The sequence below is a fragment of the Rousettus aegyptiacus genome, unplaced genomic scaffold (assembly GCF_014176215.1).
Source record: "Rousettus aegyptiacus isolate mRouAeg1 unplaced genomic scaffold, mRouAeg1.p scaffold_m13_p_6, whole genome shotgun sequence".
NCBI classification, from domain to species: Eukaryota; Metazoa; Chordata; class Mammalia; order Chiroptera; family Pteropodidae; genus Rousettus; species Rousettus aegyptiacus.
In genome coordinates, this window is record NW_023416309.1 from 38,329,372 (window position 1) to 38,344,087 (window position 14,716).

Consider the following 14,716-nt stretch of genomic DNA (forward strand, 5'->3'; position numbering starts at 1 on the left):
CAGATTATTGAAATTTTAAAGATTAAGATCTCTCTCCTCTGAGACTTCTTTAGACAGCTTACTAGAAATGCTGACATAGAAATGCACATTTATTGCAACCTGACTTTACTTTCCAATTACTCACACTCATAAGGACCTGTGCAAGTGACGGGTCCTTAAGTCTAAGCTTCATTAGCTTCATCATAAATTTATATCTGGCTTCTTTACTGCTGAATTCTCAGCAATCAACTCAGTGCCTTATACATATTAGGTCTTCAAAATATAGCCGTGATGCATGAAAGCAGGGATGAACACATTAATCTTCCTTTTACCAAACTCATTATAAACCATTCAGTGGCTCCCCAATACTCTTAAGATAAAAGACTACTGCATAATCTAGCTCTTGCCTCCCTCTCCAATAGCTTCTTAAATTTCTCTCTTCTTTACTTTATATATCCAGCTTCACCGGCCTTCTCTTATTGCCTCAAGACCTGTCCACAGGCGGTTTCCTCTGTCTAGGCCCCTCTTCCTATCCCCTTACCTCAGTTAAAACACTACTTTGTCAAGAAAGACTTCAAGCCTAGGTTAAATTTCCCAGTCATCTCACTCAGTATTCCCTACTTCTTCAAAACACTTTTCACAACTGTTAATTATAGAGTTGTCTAAAAAATAATGTAATATTGTCTACAGCCATGCCACCCTGAACATGCCCAATCTTGTCTGATCTCAGTAGCTAAGCTGCGTCGGGCCTGGTTAGTACTTGGATGGGAGATCACCTAGGAATACTAGGTGCTGTAGGTGTAAAACTAATAAAATAATAATTAATATCCATTTGCTACTGGACTGAAAACTTCCTGAAGATAAGGATCATAGTATGTTTACTTATTCATTATTTCCCCAGTTTACTATAATGCTGTGTACAGAGTATGTGCCCAATAAATATTTATAGAATGAGTAAAGAAATTAATGAATGAGGATAAATGCCAGAGAGGATACAACTCTTGGTATATACTGAAGGAAATGTAATACCTAAGATCAAAGACATCCACTGGCCTAAGGAAGCAATGCATAATAGCAGCTAATAACTATTGTTTGCTATATACTAGGCTTTGTAGTATACTATACGTAGTTATCACATTTGATCATCAGAACAATCTAATAAGCAAGTAGATATTAGAATCAGCTTGTTAATTTCTACAAAAGGTCTTGCTAGAATTTGATTGGGATTGTATTCACTCTACAGATCACTCTAAAGATTCCATTGACATCTTAATAATGAGTATTGCAAACTATGAACACAGAAAATACCTTCATTTATTCAGGTATTCTGTGGCTTATTTCATTGGTGTTTTATAGTTTTCAAACATGCAGATCTTACACATATTTTGTTAGTGATTTTTATTAGTTATTATAATTAGTTTTAATAATTAGTGATGCCTAATTATTACATGGTTTGGGATACTACTATTTTTAAAATATCAACTTCCAGTTATTCATTATTAGGATATAGAAATACAATTTTTTATGTTTACCTTATATCCTGCAACCATGCTAAACACACTTATCAATTCCAGTGGTGTTTTTGTAGATTCTTTGAAATTCTCTATACAATCATGTCTGTGAATAGAGACAATTTTACCTATTCCTTTCTAATCTGGATGCCTTTTATTTCTCTTTCTTGCCTACTGTCCTGCTGAAAAGGAGTGGTTAAAGTGGACATCCTTCCTGTCTATCAAGGGGAGAACAGTTAGTTTTCCACCATCAAGCATTACAGTGGTTTTTTTTTGCAGATGCTTTTCATCAGGTTGAAAAAATTTCCTTGTATTCCTAGTTTGCTGAGAGTTTTCATCGTTAATAGAAGTTGGATTTTGTTGAATACTTGAATCTATTGAGATGATCATATGTTTTTTCTTATTTAGGAAAAATATTGATATTTTAAATGTAGAACCAGGTTTGCATTCTTAGGATAAATGTTATTTGATCCCTTTTTCATATCATTGTATTCAATTTGCTAAAATTTGGTTAAGGATTTCTGATTCTATGTTCATAAGTGATATTTTTTAAATTTATAATGGCTTTGCCTGATTTTGGTATTGGGGTAGTATTAGCTTCATAAAATGAGGTGGGAAGTGTGTCTTCCTCTTCTATTTTCTTGAAATATAATTGGTATATAATTGGTATTATTTCTTCATTATATGTTTGGTAGAATTTTCCAATGAAGCAACAGGGGCCTGGAGTTTTCTTTGTTGAAAGGTTTTTAACTATAATTCAATTTCTTTCTTTAATACAGTACTATACAGGTTATCTACTTTTTCTTGAACGAATTTTGGTAGTTCAGGTCTTTCGAGGATATTGTCTATTTCATCGAAGTTCTTGATTTTGTGTCACATAATTCATGTCTTATCTCTTTTTTCTTGGTTTGTATGGTTAGAAGTTTGCCAAGTTTATTGATCTTTTCAAAGAATCAGCTTCTGTTTTATTGATTTTCTCTACTGTTATTCTGTTTTCAATTTCACTGACATCTGTTCTTTATTATTTCCTTCCTTCTGCTTGCTTTGGATTTAAATTTTTCTTCCTTTCATAGTTCCATAATGTTGAAGTTTTGATCACTTATGCTTATACAAGCATTGAATGCTACAAATTTCCCTCAAAGCACTGTTTTATCTGCAGCCCACAAATTTTAATAATAGTGTATTTTTGTATTTATTCTATTTAAAATATTTTAAATTTCCTTTATGACTTCTTTTTGATCTTTTGGGGAATTTTCCATATAGCTTTCTGTTGTTGGTTTCAGGTTTAATTCCATTCTAATCAGAGAACATACTTCGTTTGATTTCAGTCCTTTTAAGTTTATTAAAATTTGGTCTGGGTTTACAGCCAGAATATGTTCTATCTTGGCGAATATTCTCCGTTCACTTCAAAAGGGTGTGTATTCTGCTGTTGATGAATTGAGGGTTCCATAAATGTCAATCAAGTAAAGTTGGGTAATAGTGCTGTCAGGTCTTCCATACACTTATTATCTGTCCACTTATCCTATCAATTATTGTGAAAGGAGTACTGAAGCCGAATGATCTACTTATGGGACAACCTATTGTGAGCTCTGTTATATCTGGTCCTGTGCTTGTGCTGCATTTCATAATCAGCTTTTCTGGAAATGACTGCTAAAAATACATTAGATCCTTTGGCACATAACAATACAATAATACACTTTTGCATTGAGCTGAGATTCTATAAGTCTGACAGAGTTAAAGGATATAAAAAAGTATTATTTCTCCCAAGGACTAATAGATGCCCTAAATAATTAAATCAATTTTATTAGATATTGTTATTTAAATAGAAAATCCTTTACTTCATCCCATGGGTTCAGAATTATTATCTCTCCATAAATAACTTTTTTTGTTGTTATCAGCATTTATAGGGTAGTATTTTCTTTTGTTTTGTGAATTAATTAACAAATGGTTATGTCCATTAATTTTTAATGACATTATTTATTTCAATATGATTTTGCTTTAATCAACCAAGAAGTATCTGAAAAAGTTAAGAGAGCCACTTTGGCCACATTTGAAACAAAACATTTAAAATTTAGAGGTAGAGCATTGTCCCTACATTGTTATACAAAGAGAGAGAGACCACTAATGTATTAAGCACCCGCTATGTGCTAAATGTGAAATTTCAGCCTCTTGAGATAATTTTTACCATCTTAATTTCAAAAAATGGAAAACTAAATTGTAGAGAGGCTAAATGGTTGTCTAAAGTTTCCCTGCTAGTAACTGATTTGAATTTGTTTAACCCAAAAGGCCTTGTGCATGTTAATTAAAATGTTTTTGTACATTTTCACAGATTCAATTTGTCAAATTTATTACTAAGTACTTTTTGTTTTTCATTATTAAAGTAGTATTTCAAAAATCTTATTTTCTCGTTTGTGGCTAGTATATAAAAATATAATTAATTTTTGTATATTGATAATATAGCCTATGATCTTGCTAAATTTACTTATTAGTCCTACTAGTATTTTTGTAGATTATATAGATCCAATCTATATTGTCTGTTTATTAATTTTTTTCCATGTTAAATAAAAATGGCAAATATGGGTATTCATCAAATTTGGAGGCTAGGACTTATGATTAAGCTAACAGTCTATCCAAGAACGAAATGGGAAAGGCCACACTTATTAAAATAATAGGAACAGAGAAAACAATCAATTAAGGAACATATTAAGGGCAGACATACCAAACTGCAATTTATGACCTACTTTATATTTGAGCAGCTCATGTAATATGATGCTCCACAGTGAGAAGCAGCACAGATTTATTTATTTAACAATGGTAAACAATTTTCTTCAGCAATAGGGAACCAACCAGTAAAACAGTCATTATTTATTGTTTCTTAATGTTGTCTCTACCCTCTTCCTGTTTATCACACAATATAACTTGTTATTATGTTATACATTTGTGGCTAATAAATTTTAAAATAACTCTGAGATTGGTTATGAAGAGTCATGCTACATTAGATCAACCTTCCTGTTGCTAGAAAAACTGAACTTAAAAAATCAGTGCAAAGACACTGGAGAGTTAACAAGACAGTCAAGACCTAAAAGGTAGACCTATGAAAGAAGGGTATCTTATTGAGGTTAGCTGAATATTTTTGCATGATCTTCTTCTCAAAGCAATTGCTGATTCACATGCAGTGCAGAACTAAGAAGCTGCACAGTCTAGGAGAAAGCAGCAGCTAAAGGGCTGAGACACTAAGCACAGTTTTCAACAGTCTCACTGTGCTGGGATACAACACTTGTCCCAAGCTTTCTGTTGGGAACCTGAAAGAGTGCATCCCAGGAGTGAGAAGAAACCAGAAAAACTGAAACAAGTTTCAGATCAGCTCAGTCTAAATGGATGAAGGTAACTGGCCCTTACTATGTCTGAGAGAAACAAAAGTAAATACTTTCTGAAGAAAAATGACATTTAGAGTATGCTGGTTTGTGTTGTGTTAACTTAAGTTGGAAACATTTCCCCAAATCCTCGTCCCCATATAGTTCTAGATTAAAGTCGGCCAAAAAAATGAATTTATGGAAGATGCGAAAAGCAAAAGATAAGAAGCAGCCATTACACTCTAAAGAATTTTTTCACGCTCAAAAGTGATTATCAACTGGAACCCAATGAGTTCTAGTTTGTGTTCACTCTCTTCTGGGGTTCAAAACATACTAAGTAGTAAAGCAAATGACAACGACACAAAAGATAGGAAATAGATGAATGGGTTAAAAGTATTTTAGGATTCTTGCATTGTCCGGTAAATTATAAAAGTATTAATTTATATCATAACTTAAAAATGTATGTCACAATTTTAGGGATAATCACTAAAAAGTTGTAAAATAATATGTAAAAGCAACCTAGTAGAGGGAAGATCAAATACCAAAAGTTATGAATTTTAAAATAAAGAAAGTAAAGGAACACAGAAGAGATAAGATTACTAGAAAACAGTAAGGTATTGATATAAACCCAGATAGATAAGTAGCAATATTTAAGGGAAATGGATTAAGAATTCCAATTAAAAGAAAAAGATTGTCATCTGAAAAGAAAAATGAAACTCACAACGTACTACTGAAAAGAGATGAACTTTAAATATAAGTATAGGGAAAAGATAAAAGTAATGGGATAGAAAAAAACATACCACCCAAACAATGAAAACTTAAAGATGGTGTAGTAGGATGAATAATGGCTCCCTTCCCCCTACCAAGGTGTCTACATCCTAATCCCAGGAACCTGTGAATATTACTACTTTAGATGGCAAAAGAGATTTTTAAGATGTGACCAAATTGTAGATCTTGACATAAGGAGATTATTCTGAATTGTTTGGATGGGTCTGATTTAACAGAAGATTCTTTGTAAAAAGGATGCAAGAGGAGTCCTAGTTAGACAGGAGGCAATGTGACGATAGCAGCAGAGGGATGGATCCAAGAGATATGAATATGCTATGCTGCTGGTTTTGAAGGTAAAAAAAAATGAGTCAAAGCATGGAGGCAGCCTCTGGAACCTGGAAAGGGAAGGAAAATAATTTCTTCCTTGGAGCCTCCAGAAAGAGCATAAATCTGGAAGACACATTTTAGAATTCTAATCTCCGGAACTGCAAGAAAATAAATTTGCATTATTAAAGCCACTAAATTTGTGGTAATGTTACAGTAACAATAGAAACTAATACAGATGGATTATTACAGATAAAGAAAACTAATGATTAAAGGGTAAATCCACAAAGAGAAGTTATAATAATTCTAAATTTTCATGCCTATGTAAACATAGCATTAATGTATTAACCAAAAGTTAATAGATCTAATAGAACACACAATCAAGTCTACAATCACACAGGGGGATTTTAACATACCTCTAACAGTAACCTTCAAAAACAGTAAAAACTAACAACGAGGATAAAAATATTTAAGAACACAGTTCGCAAACTTTACATAATCAACATTCATAGAACTCTAAAACAGAAAAACACATGCTTTTCAATGAACATTTACCAAAATTAAATAAATGCTGGGTTAAAAGTTGAGTCAATAAATTTCAAAGGATTTAAGAATTAATTCTCTACAATGTAATAAAATAAAAAATATTTGAAAAGATAACTAGAAACTAAGCAATGTTCTTTTAAATAACCCACGGGTCAAGGAATAGGGCAAAAGGAAAGTTAGAAAATATTTTAAATTGATTGATAATGAAATATATATATGAAAACTCAAGGCATGTAGCTAAAGCAGTGTACAAACAGAATGGCAAATTTTTAGTCTTAAATACGCAGTCTAAAATAAAGTATGTAAGTTTCCATTTAAAAAAGTTAGAAAAATAGCAAACTAGACCCAAGGAAGTACACTGAAGAAAATAATAAACATAACAGCAGAAATCATTGAATACAAAACATATAAAATAGAAAAAAATCACAAGGCCAAAAGTTAGTTTTTTGAGAAGATTAATAACATTGATGAACTCTTGCCAAGTCTGAACAATAAAAAAGAGAGAATGCACACACAAAAAATATCAGGAATTAAAATTGGCACATCACTGTGGATTGCATACATTAGTAACATATGAGGATAAAATGATAGTCAACTTTTCCCAATGGATTTGAAACTACAGATAAAATGGACAAATTCCTACAAAAATCAATTTACCAAAATTGACATTAAAAAGAAATACAGTCAATGGAACAGAATAGAGAATAAAGAAATAAACCTACACATACATGGCCAATTAATACATTACAAAGGAGCCAATAATATAGAACAGGGAAAGAATAGTCTCTTCAATAAATGGTGTTGGGAAAACTGTACAACCACATACTAAAGAATGAAACTGGACCTCTATTTTACACCATACAGAAAAATTAAATCAAAATGTATTAAACACTTGAATGCAAGACTTGAAACCATAAAACTTTTAGAAGAAAACATAGGTGGTAAGCTTCTTGACATAGGTATTAGGGATGATTTTTTGAATCTGATACCAAAAACAGAAGCAACAAAAGCAAAAATTAACCAGTGAGAATACATCAAACTAAAAAGCTTCTGCACATCAACACAAACCATCAAAAAAAGTGAAAGGGCAACCTACTAAATGGGAGAAATATTTGCAAATTATATATCCAATAAGGTGCTAATATCCAAAATATATAAAGAACTCATACGACGCAATAAATAGCAAAACAAAATAAAACTAAACTAAACTAATCTAATTAAAAAATGGACAGAGATGATCAAAATGGATCCAAAGAAGATCTACAGATGGCTAAAAGTACAAGAAAAGATGCTCAACATTACAAATCATCAGGAAAATACAAATCAAAACCACAATGAGATATCACATCCATTAGAATAACTATTATTAAAAAAAAAAAAAAGGTTAAGTGTCAAGGATGTGAAGAAATTAGAATCATTGGGCACTGCTAGTAGGAATGTAAAATGGTAAAAACATTATGGAAAACAGTATAGAGGTTCCTCAAAATATTTAAAATAAGAATTATCATGTGATCCAGCATTCTACTTCTGGATAGATACCCAAAAGAATTGAAAGCAAGGATAAATGTTTGTATACCCATATTTATAGTAGCATTATTCACAAAAGCCAAAAAGTATAAGAAACCCAAGTTTCCATCAACAGATTAATGGATAAACAAAATGCGGTATATACATACAATGGAATATTATTCAGCCTTAAAAGGAAGAATATTTTAATGAATGCAACAACATTAGTAAACTTTGAGGACATTATGTTAAAGTGATATAAGCCAGTTACAAAGAACAAATACTGTATGATTACACTCATATGAGGTACTTAGTCAGATTCATAGAGAAGGTAGAATGGTGGCTTCCAGAGTCTAGCGGAGGCAAAATGAGGTGTTATTGTTTAATGAGTGCAGAGTTTCCATTTGGCAAGATGAAAAAAGTTCTGGAGATGGAAGGTGGTGATGGTTACACAAATGTGAATGTACTTCATGCAATTCAACTGTACACTCAAAAATGGTTAAATTGGTAAATTTTAGGTTATGTATATTTACGATTAAAAATAAATTTTTAAAATGTGAATCCTCTCAAATAAAAAATAAAAACCCAAGACACACACATATGTACACACACACACACACACACACACACACACACACACACACACAACCATCGCATCCAACCTTTAATATAAGGGTTTGGATTGCATTTTCAAAGTGATTTTCAACACCGCCTAAACTTACAAGATTTTTATCTCTTACTATTCTCCAATATCACTGGGAATTTTAAATTGTTTCCTTTCTGGCTGTTCTTATTCATTCATTTATTTAATCAGGCAGTCTTGCAGTTAGTTAACAAATATTATTGTCTACTATAAGCCAGGCACTGAGGAAACTGCAGTGAATGAGGCAGATGCAGTCTCTGTCCTAATGGAGATTACATTCTAGTGGGGAAGACAGAAAACAATAATAAGTGTAATAGAGATGTAAGGGGAGGAGAAGGAAGGAGAATTAAGAGGAGGAGGAGAAGATGGGGGAAAAAAGGATAAGGAATAGGACTTAATGAAGAGGAAGGAACTGCTTTTATCTCTCACTATTCTCAGGATCATGCCTTCCTCTATTTTATGGGCAAATGAGAGAAAACACTGTCTCACCAATGTACTGAATACTTGAAACTAATAAAAAATGGTTAAAATGGTAAATTTTGTTATGTATATTTTACCACAATAAAAAGACAAAAAAAAATTGATATGTCAAATAAACTCTATGGAAAAATCTGTGAAAAAAAACCCTATGATTTAGAAATAAGAGACTTCAGTATGAAAATAGTGGGCTCGATGACAGAATCTCAGAGGTTATACCCTACTGGGGAAAAGGAGAAGAATTTACAAGAAAGAATTATTCTTTACACTTCCTGATTCTAATCATATGGTAAAAATGTTTGTGTAGATGCAAAAAAAAGCTGAGTAACAAAGCTTCTAACATTATGAGAATTTTCTTCACTTTAACTAAGAAGTTTAAAAAATAAACAGCCATCTTGTTTGGGTGAAAAGACTTGATTCAAAATATTCTCTGACTTAACATTTCTTGGTTAACAGCAAACATATATTTCAGCCCTAGAGAGCATGATTCTCCCCTCAGAAACAATGAGAAAGCAAGCCCATGCATTTTCAATAGTGGACATGAAATTCAATTTGACTCACAATAGTCCATGCAGATTTTTCCCAAGTTATTTTTATATTAAGGCATGCTTGAAAAATTTCAACCCAGATTTAGGTTTAAGTTTCCCAGACTTAGTAAGTAATTGCTGCAGTAATGAGTTCGTATGTCTTAATTTGGTCTGGTCCAGATGTTAACATCTAGATTGTTTGTTTTTCATTCTCCACTCCTCTGCATTTCCTTGTAAAAGAGTACATTTGTAAACATTCTGATTTTTTTTATATTGAGGGGGTGCAAGAAAGCAGGAAGAAGTAGGGTGGGCAAGAAGTTTAGGGGCTCACCTGCTATGTCAACTTGAACAGCTTGTCTACTGCAGAGAAGCTGGGGGAGGACCAGATTTTACCTTCTCAGATGCCATACTGGCCTTTCTATATTAACAGGATGGTATGGGGCTAAGGACCTGCTTCCCCCAAGATACTGTATTGGTGGTCCTCTTTGGGAAATAAAATCACCATGGCTATGCTGTACCACAATTCAATTTTACTCCTCTCTACCCCATATTTACTGATCCAGGGAAATGAGTCCCATTCTATAAACTAGCACAACTGAATAGCAGGAAAAACTTGGCTTATACATCCAAGTTAATAAAACAATGCACTGATAGACTATATTAATAAGAACCTGCATTTTAGGCCCAGCTGGTAAACAGCTGGTTGGCAGCTGGGAGATCTGGGATTGTTCTCTAACAGATAAGGGAGACCTTGCTCAAGGGCAGTGGTTCTCAAATTTTATTGTGGATGGGAATCAGCTATAGTGCTTGCTAAAAATGCAGATTCCATGGTCGCAGGCCTAAGAATTCTGAGCCAGAAGATCTTGGATAGAGCCCAGAAATATGCCTTTTTAATAAGCAGCCTTAGGTGATTCTGATGCAGGTGGTGGGAAACCACATTTTGAGAAGTACTGCTCCTCAGAGCTACTAATATCATCATTCAAGATCTTTAGCAGCTGAAAAGATAAACAGAGCTTTCAACCAATCTTTCTGCTTTGTTTTTGACAGCTGAGTCCAATCCACAGCTGGTAAAGAGGTTGGATAATGACCGTAGATAGGTTTGATCCTTCAGTATAAAATGCTTAAAGTGGTTTGGGGACCTCTGTTTCTCCCTCCATCAATAATGGAATTGGAAAAGGGCCACAGACTGGGCTTGAAATTCAGCTGGCACAAAACTTGGAAGACAATCTTCAATGAAGTCTGGGTTCAATATCTAACTGTTAAAGGGTTTGGCTGTCCGCCTTGTAGTGTGTAGTCAATCTTCAATTGGTATAATGCTTTGATAACACATGAACAGCATGGGTTAAATCCAGAAACTGTAAAGAGCTTAGATAAAAGTCTTAGACTCAAAGTTTGGTCCCCAAATGGCATGGAGCTTGGAGAATATTTGGGAATAAATTTAATCCTCAAATGGTAAGAGTTTTGGATGTCAGGAATGAGGTCTGGGTTCAATCTCTGTCATTAAAAAGCTTGGAAGACCAGCCTGTGGTCTGGTTTCAATCGTCAGATGGTAAAGAGTTCAAATGACAACAATGGTTTCTAGGTTCAAGTGAAAGCTGACAAACAGCTTGAAATAAACTGTAAGATCTGGGTTCAATCTCAAAATGTTAAGAGTTTAGATAATTGTCATGAGGAATGAGTTCAGCTTGGAGGATTCTAAAAGTCTAGGTGAGGTAGCTAAGAATCTGCACCAGATGATTAGAGACAACTGTGGTCATGATCCATGTGGGAAAGGATTTAGATAGTGGTTACTCTTTTCAGATTATGAGAAGAGGGGGTGCCCAGACACCATTGATCTAGGGCTACACAGTTAATGTAGAAAGAAGATTGAATTCCAGCCATGGGGTAAGAAAATTTATATACAAGTACTAGGTCATGGGCTGAGTTTGCAATAGAATATTATGGGACATCTTAGTATCCATAACTATAGAGATGCAGGCACCAGGCCTGGGAATGAGATTCCTGAAATAATGGAGCTCTTTTGCCAGGACTTTTGCTGACAGAACGACTGTTTTATATGGCTAGGAGAGCAGATGTCTAAGAAGCACTGAAATATATGATGTGTGTTCCTAAGTGGGATGACAGCTGGCACCACTGCACAAAATCTTGCTCCTACTTTTACAGTTTCACTAATACTCTTCTTTCTGATTATTCTGATTTATCAACAAACTCTACACAGCACATTCAGGAACTTTTAAAAAGCATATTCAAATAGTCCAGAGGCACTCAGCTCTCCAAACACCTCATAACAGTCCATGAGGCTCTTAGAGACCAGCTCCTTTAGGGAAGAAGCAAAAATCAGGCCATGACTACCAACTAGTTTTCTTTCTGAAGATCTTTATTATTTGACCTGACAATTCAACTGAATTCAAAAAGGATGGCTTCTTTAGGGTACTGATTTAGAACATGGATATATCTGCCAAAACTTTCTCTGCTTCTTGAATCTAAGCATGTTCTGAAGAATACCTTTTAAGGAATAACCATGCTTCAGACTTCTGGAATATATTAGGCATTTGTTTTAAGACATTGCTATTGAAAAATATTATTAGTAATAGGTAGCATTTATTGAGCATTTATTATGTCAGATATTATATGAAATATTTTATATGTACTAACTTATTTAATCTTTAACATAACCCTATAAAGGAGGTCTTGTTATTATCCTCATTTTATAGATAAAGAAACTGAGATACAGATGTTAAGCAAGTTACCTAATATTAAAGAGGCACTACTGTGTACACCATATCACTTGTTCTTAAGCATAAAGGCAGACTACATTTCCCAGAAATTAAGTTGTAAACATGTGATTAAATTCACCCAATGAGGAACATGGGTAGAAGAGATATCTACCGCTTTTAAGCCTAGACTTTGGAACCATCTGTTAAAATCCTCAGATTTTTTATAACCCTGCCACAGTAAACATAGAGGCCAATGCTTCAGATAATATAACAAGATGGATGAGGGCTGCTTAACTTGCCTTAATCATACCCCAAGCAAGAAATAAATCTTAATTGTGTGAAAGTACTTCAACAAATTAAGATGCCACTGATTACATTATCCACTATTATTACATATGTATCACTAAAAAAGAAAAAAAACATGTTGCCAAATAAACAATGACACTGAACTTATTGTAAAATACATTCTTATTTTAGAGATGTTGATTGTGAATAGATGAAAGGGCTTAGTTTCCTCACTATCAGGGCTCAAGAGGCAATTTTAAGAGGCTCCAACTAGTTAAAATGGAATGATATAAGCTTCAAAAAGGATTATAATTACAATTGACTGGAACACACAAAATATATTTATGTCCATTAATTCATAGTGATATTTTAACAACCAATTGGTCACCTTTGGAGAATGATAGAGAACTTAATTATCTTGAAAAATAGTAAATAAGAGAAAAGAATCACTTATCCTACCTTTCCTATATTAACTGTATCACTGAGTAACCAGTAGATGTGGGAAGTAGATTTTTATAAAAGTGTTCCAACCGATAAATTAAAAATAAATGATAAAATATCACCATTTTGCAATCTTCAATGATTTAGTGCATTTGAGTACTGAGCAACAATAGTTACTATCACCATAGAAAAGAGGTACAACCAGATATCAGGTCTCTGTTAATGGAAAAAACTCAAAACCACCTATAGACTTACCCAGAGATTCTCGAGGTGTAACTAAAGATCCTAGAACCCTTTCAGGGGATTTGTGAGGTCCTTATATTTCCAACTACAAATCTGTGTGAGGCCAGGTTTTCTTCATACACTTCAAATAAAACAACATAATGCGACAGATCACATGCAAAAGCAGATATGGCTTCTATTAAACCAGACATTAAAGAAATTTGCAAAAAAATATAAAACAATGTCATTCTCAGGAGACTTTTTCATTTTGCAATTTCATTTTAAATTATTTGTGATTTAAAAATGTTATTCATGTTAACATGTAATAAGTTTATTAATGTTAGTTTTAAATAAATTATTACATAAATATTTAAAAATTCAGTTTCAATTTCTAATGTGGCAGATATTGATTGACATGATTCAAATAAAGAAAAGCTTTTGTGAGGTCTTCGAAAAAATTTAAGAAATCAAGAAATCCTGAAATTAAAATGTTGAGAACTGTCCTGTCAAAAAGACCAACCAACCTGAATCTGATCAAGCCTCTGGACTCATCTGTCAATTTTCAGGAAATCCAGAGGAACTGCAACATAAGTATGTAATCAGCACAACTCAGACTGTGGGAAACTCTAGGTCAAATGCCCTAGATTCTTCCACAGACACAGGCAAACTATAAGGAACAGAAAAGGACATAGGAAGACTTAGCCAAAGAGATTTTAAAAATATGAATTTTTTAAATGGGCAAGACTAAACTACAGTGTTTAGGAATACATGCTTGAGTGACTAAAGTATACAGAAATACAAGAAATTGATTGCTATAACGTTATTTTGAAGAGGGAGGGGGATTAACTGGAGTGGCACACACCAAAGGAATTCAGGGTGGTTAAAAATGTTTTACTTCTTGACCTCAGTGGTGGCTATAAAGGTGTTCACCTTATAATAACTTATCAAGTCCTAAAGATTCCATTTTAGAATCAATATTACATGATAAGTTTTCATGCCACTCAATCTTTTCCAGTGTAGGAACAAGTGCAAAGCCTGTCTGCTTAACCATTATGCTGATGGATGTGTTACAACTTGAAAAGATCACTTTTCAAGGATATATTTAAAAGGTTAGATACTACCTATATGCCTCTCAAGTTCTTATGTCTGTAACCCTCTAATCATGGGTCTTCATATCTTTTCTTCAGAATCTAAAACCATCTTTAAAAATGAAGTACAGTTATATACCAGTTAACAATGAGAATACTTCCTGAGAAATGCATCATTGGGTGATTTTGTCATGGTACAAACATCAAGGAATGCACTTACACAAGCCTAGATAGTATAGCCTACTAAACACCTAGGCTATATGATATAATCTATTGTTCCTAGGCTAAAAACCTATACAGCATATTATCATACTAAATACTACAAGTAA

At 33.3% G+C, this 14,716-nt stretch overlaps 1 protein-coding gene and 1 pseudogene across 10 annotated transcripts in view; one reads left to right on the plus strand and one right to left on the minus strand.

Annotated features, from left to right (window-relative positions):
* The window catches only part of HPSE2 (heparanase 2 (inactive)), a 577,707-nt gene that overhangs the window by 246,363 nt on the left and 316,628 nt on the right, over positions 1–14,716 (minus strand). The gene's annotated exons all lie outside the window — the stretch shown is intronic.
* Positions 662–780, plus strand: LOC118604228 (annotated as a pseudogene).